This window comes from Erinaceus europaeus, chromosome 2 (assembly GCF_950295315.1).
Source record: "Erinaceus europaeus chromosome 2, mEriEur2.1, whole genome shotgun sequence".
NCBI lineage: Eukaryota > Metazoa > Chordata > Mammalia > Eulipotyphla > Erinaceidae > Erinaceus > Erinaceus europaeus.
In genome coordinates this window covers 47195517-47201768 of record NC_080163.1, presented here as the reverse complement: position 1 = coordinate 47201768, position 6252 = coordinate 47195517, and the positions used below count along the sequence as shown (strand labels likewise).

The window sequence follows — 6252 nt, the reverse complement described above, 5'->3', positions numbered from 1 at the left end:
TCAGTCTTCTCCCAAAAAAAAGTTGCAAAAAAAGATAACACATGCAATTGTAATGAGACTTGAGTAAAATAATATATTGTATAACAACTTCAGCACACACACCAAAGGGAGAGAACACAGACATTACAATAGTTATAATAGTATAAAATGTTTAATATAGTTCCTGTACATAATATGTAATAAGTGTAAGTTGCTATTAATTAATCACACTGGTAGAAGAGGTGAGTAGGCAAATGAAATAGATACATTCCAATAAAAGCAAAAACATAGGACTGTGATATATGGAAAGATTCAGAAAAGTTGAGTTGGACCTTTAAATATGAGTGTGAGTGTGCCCAGTGGAGGAGGGAGGGAGACAAACCAAGCAGAAGTAATTGAAGTGCAGAAATTTGAGTATTAAAAATCTAGTGGGGGGGGAGTGGGGGCGGGGCGTCGGGTGGTAGCGCAGCGGGTTAAGCACAGGTGGCAAAGCACAAGGACTGGTGTAAAGATCCCGGTTCGAGCCCCCGGCTCCCCACCTGCAGGGGAGGCGCTTCACAGGCTGTGCATATGTTACAATGTGCAAGGACCCTGGTTCAATCTCCTAGTCCCCACCTGCAGGGGGGAAGCTTCACTGCAAGCAGTGAAGCAGTGTTGCGGGTGTCTCTCTGACATCTTCCCCTCTCAATTTCATTCCGCCATCAAAATAATAATTAAACACTAAAAAGAATCTAGTCAGAAACATCCTTGCTTTGGGACTTGAGGCTGTTACCTTTCACATGCTTTGTGTTTCTGTGTCAAACAAAGTAAAATAGCAATCATGATGGTTTGATTCTGTTCATCTTAGGGCTTTTGTATTCTTCCTTTCCATCTCTCTGTCATTCTTTTAATTTCTCTAAACTAGCTCACATCCAACTTTATAAGTCATCATTACTCTTTGCTCTTCTCAATCCCTGTGACACCTTGTTTTATCCCACATAATTTGGCCGTAATTATATTGTCCTGTTACTTAATTATGGTATTTGTGTAAATCTAGGCCTTCCAGTCTTCTCCCTCAGGGCAGGGATGGCATTTTCCCATCTTGTGTCCCACATAGGGGTTGACATAAGCTGTCAGCCCACAGAAGATAATCAAGACAATAGATGTTGACTTGACACATGATGCTGATGTTGATTACAGACAAGAGCACCCGACCCCAACATAGGTTTCATGAATTTAAGTGGAAGTGTATTCATTCCATATGCAAACATTGAGGGCTCTCTGTGTTTGAAACTAGTTGGAAAAAAAAAAGAATATATTCCCATGTGTAAAGTGGCATTCTCTTATCCTTAGAAACTCAAGGACACGTGTGTGAGAGACTATTGAGAGCAATTGAAGTCCTCACTGGCATAGTGTATTACCTACTCAGTGCTCCCCAGAAGAGCAATTTCAGTGAAGGTGACTTTGTTCCCTTGCCTTTAGCTTTCCCTAAGCTTGAACTTCCAAGTATGAACAACTAGCCATTCTCTTCTTTAAAAGGAGAAGTATGAGGAGGAGGAGAAAATAAATACTTGTGAGAAATTGGGGGGGTAGGAGAAAGAACTAGAAGACATTCTGGCACAAGCAATGGCCAGAGTTGAACTTTGGACCGACCTCATGCTTGAAAGTCCAATGTCCTAACCATTGCGCCACTTTCCAGTTCACAACCAATCTCCACTCTTGCTCCAAATTTTACTGTGTTGCATTGTGGTGCAAAGTTAAATTGACTTAACCCTTCCATAAAAATAATGTCTAAGGCTGGGAGTATGGACAAGTCGTTGTCAAAGCCCATGTTCAGCGGGGAAGCAATTACAGAAGCCAGACCTTCAACCTTCTTCACCTCATAATGTTCCTGGGTCCATGCTCCCAGAGGGTTAAAGAATAGGAAAGCTATCAGGGGGACGGAATGGGATATGGAGTTCCTGTGGTGGGAATTGTGTGGAATTGTACCCCTCTTATCCTATGGTATTGTCAGTGTTTCCATTTTATAAATAAAAATTATAAAAATTAAAAAGTAATAATGTCTGGGAGTCGGGCTGTAGCGCAGCGGGTTAAGCGCAGGTGGCGCAAAGCACAAGGACCGGCATAAGGATCCCGGTTCGAACCCCGGCTCCCCACCTGCAGGGGAGTCGCTTCACAGGCGATGAAGCAGGTCTGCAGGTGTCTATCTTTCTCTCCTCCTCTCTGTCTTCCCCTCCTCTCTCCATTTCTCTCTGTCCTATCCAACAATGACAACAATAATAATTACAACAATAAAACAACAAGGGCAACAAAAGGGAATAAAATAAATATTTTTTAAAAAAGTAATAATGTCTAACTTACATTAAGAACTTACTGCCCAGATAGCAAATTAATTACCATATATTGATGCCACTGCAGTGAGTATTCTAAACACTAGTTATCTTTTTTTTTTTTTTTTTAGGAACTCTTGATTTGTATTAATTAAATATAGGAGAGCTTATTCTGTGTTGAAGAATGTCTTGAGTTTACAAATTTATAAAATGGATGTAGTCCCTGTTCTCAAAGAGGAAATAATCTAGCAGGGCAAACAAACCCAGTAGACAATGACAATGCAGAGTGTTGTTTCTGTTATTATTGCAACGTAACATTCCAGAATGTAGTGGCTTATGGCAATCATTTTATTATCTCTCACAGTTCTTTAGAATTGACAGGGCTCAGCTGGGCTGTTCTGCTAGCCCCACTTGGGATCTCTCATGAGGTTGCAGTTAGATGGCAACTGGGGCTGGTTCATCTGAAGGCTCACCTTGGCCCAGGGAAAAATGGGCCTCCTCCTTCCTGTGACCTTAGGGCCCCCCTGCCCCACTCAGCCTCTCCTGTGGCTGAGTAGCTGAACATACTAGTGGCTCAGAGCTTCTAAATTTACAAAAGTGGAAGCTGTGAGCTTCTTTATTTTACTTTTTAAAGATTTATTTACTTATTTATTAATGAGAGAAAGAATTAGAGAATTCCTCTGGCACATTCACTCAGGGGATTGAACTCAGTATCTCAAGCTCTCTACCTGATGTGCCTCTTTTAGGCTGGATCAGACTATAAGGTTTCTCTAAGGCTTATGTCTACAATCCAAACATCACTGTTCCTGAATTCTATTGGATAAGGTATTTCTCAGGGTCAACCCAGAATTAGTGTGGGAGAAGACACAAGGACATGGAGAGTGGAAAGTGTGGTTCTTTGGGGGCCAGGCAGTGGCACACCAGGTTAAGTGCACATAGTACAAAGCTCAAAGACCTACACAGGGATCCCGGTTTGAGTCCTCGTCTTCCCACCTGCAGTGGGGTGGCTTCACAAGTGGTGAAGCAGGTCTGCAGGTGTCTATCTTTCCCTCTGTCTCTCTATCTTCCCTTCCTCTCTCAATTTCTCTCCGTACTATCATCATCATAATAATAATGAAATGGCCACAGGAGCGGTGGATTCGTAGTACAGGCACTGAGCCCCAGCAATAACCCTGGAGGCAAAAAAAAAAAAATTGTAGTTCTCTGGAAATTAGCAAGTGTTTTGGTGGGAAAAGTGCCGGTTGCTATGGGATAACCTAGGTGAGGTTCAAAACCTAGATATGGAAGATTTCCTGGAAACTGTGAGTTTCTTCTTTTTTTTAAAGTCATCTTTATTTATTTATATTTTTACTTATTATTGGCTAGAGAAAGAGAAAATGAGAAGGGAGGAAGAGACAGAAAGGGAAAGAAGAAGACACCTGCAGTCCCGCTCTACCACTCACGAAGCTTCCCCTTACTGGTGGGAACCAGAAGCTTGAACCTGAGTCCTTGTGCACTGTAAAGTGTACACTTAACTAGGTGTGCCCCCCCCCTTTATTTAAACAGTGACAGAGAGTGGTCTGGGAGGTGACACAGTATATAAAGCACTGGACTCTGAAGCATGAGGTCCCCAGTTCAATCCCCAGCAGCACATGTATCAGAGTGATGTCTGGTTCTTTCTCTCTCTATGCCTGTCTTCTTCATGAACAAATAAATATTAAAAAATTACTTTCAGAGCATTTAAAAAAATAGCAACAGAGGAGAGAGTGTCCACATATAAGAGCGGGAAGAGGGAGAGATACATACTACGGCACTAAAATGTCCTTCAGTGAGTGGAGGCCAGACTCGAACCTGGGTCACACACTTGACAAAGCATCCAAGTGAACTATTTCATTAGCCCTAAACAGTGACTTCTTATCTGATGAAACTGAATTATGAGAACTAGGAAACTAGTCATATGAAGAAGGAAAAGGAAAATGGAGATCAAGCAGGAGGAATAGCTACTACAAAGTCCCAGGGGGGCAGAGGAACAAACTATGCACTCAGCGTAACTTTAGCAGACAGTGTCCATGTATGAGGTGATTTGATATAGTGATAAACCAGATAATTCAGCCTTGTAAGCCTTCTCCACCCCCACATGTGAGGGCACAGGACACCTAGGAAAGTGTGTGTGGTGTGTGGTGGGGGGAGGAGGGAGAGAGGGAGAGAGAGAGAGAGAGAGATCAGGCCAGAGAGTACAAAAAAGTTATTGACTGTGGAGGTTGGTGGGTGTGGACCAGAAGGGGTCACTTTCTCTCTAACCCTTCTATTAGTGACATCACCTTCAGCCCTGAGGAGGCTGAGTCATTACCTCAAGACTGATACTAGTTCTTTTTGCTTCTTACTGGTGGGAATTTTTATCAATCACATTTAACTCCTTCAAGTTTCAAGTAACACAGAAGGACACAGACTCTGGAACTGGACTATCTGGTGTCCAGCACAGCTCTGCCCTTCATGGGGTGGGTTACCTTGATCAAGTGAATGAATGACCTCATTTTCCTCATCTGTAAGATGAAAAGGAGAGTCCTTGTACCCTTGTAACAGAGATAACGTCTGTTATATTGTCTGGTGCGTGGTCAATCCAGTGATGATGAGGGAGGGACTAAGAGGGCAGCTGGGGAGTGTTTAGGTGCATGCTACACAAATAAATGGAAGGCATGGAAGTGACTTAGAGGAAATGACAGGAACAGAGATTTATTTGGAGAGATTTGTCTCTTCCCTTTGTCCTATGGCCAAACATTGTGTTTGCTCTCAGTCTCATTCTCTTCCTGTCTCTTTTAGAACCTAGTCTCTAAAATTAGCTGATCCTTAGACCAAAACATATATGTCTCTACTAGTTATCCTCTTTTACTTTTTTTCCTGTGAAATATACACAGATCTTTTCTTGTCTTGGGGTTCTTTATTTGATCCTTGTGCCCCTTTTAGCTACCTTCCAGTTGTGTTCTTTTTGCTGCCACATTTCTTAATTAACTCACATACTGCCTTTCTTTTTTTCATGACTCACTCACTTTCTAACTTTATCTCCAGGCTGCTGTCACTGTTATAACACACTGTCACTAGGGCCATCAAAGACCACCTCATTAACCACCAGTGGACCTTTGCTCTGTCTCCTTGACCTGGAGCACTTGACTCAGTGGACCATCCACCCCTTAAACCACATGGATGAGACAGCCTCATCATCCCATTTTGTTGCTCTTACCAATTGTATCATTTCCCCCAAGTGACTCAGGGAAGAACCCCTGATCTCAAGATTGGTTCAACTCTCTTTTCTGCTCCTGTCCACATTCATTTTGACTCTTTTATTTTAAATATATATATATATATATATATATATATATATATATATATATATATATATATGTATATGGCCAGGCAGTGGTGCAATTGGTTGAGTATGTGGTGAGGCAATGTCGCATATGCCTCTTTCTCTCTCCCTCTTTATTTCCCCCTCCTCTCTCTATTTCTCTCTGTCTCTATAACAAGTAAATGAATATTTCTCAAGATATATATATTAATAAGGTGGATAGAGTGAATCAGAACATCTCTCTGGTGCACGTGATTCTGTGCATCAAACTTGGGACCTCGTGCTTGAAAGTCCAAAGCCTTATCCACTGTGCCACCTCTTCAAGCTATTGCACTTCACTTCTTTTTTTACCAGAATATTGTTCAGCTGTGGCTTATGGTGATACCAAGGATTGAACCTGGGATTTCTGGGGCCTCAGACATGAAAGTCTATTTCATAAACTACTATATTATTTCCCCAATTTCTGGGCTACTATTTTAAAATTTTATTTGACAAATATTTATTTATCCATTAATGAGAGGAAAAGAGAAAAACAGAGCATTGCTCTGGCACATGTGATGTTGGAGATCAAACTTGGACTCTCACACTTATCCACTGTGTCACCTCTAGGGATGCATACTTTAAAAGACTTGTATATTTATT

General features: G+C 41.7%; 1 long non-coding RNA gene across 2 annotated transcripts in view; it reads right to left on the bottom strand.

Annotated features, from left to right (window-relative positions):
- The window catches only part of LOC132535021 (uncharacterized), a 392194-nt gene that overhangs the window by 111292 nt on the left and 274650 nt on the right, over positions 1 to 6252 (bottom strand). The gene's annotated exons all lie outside the window — the stretch shown is intronic.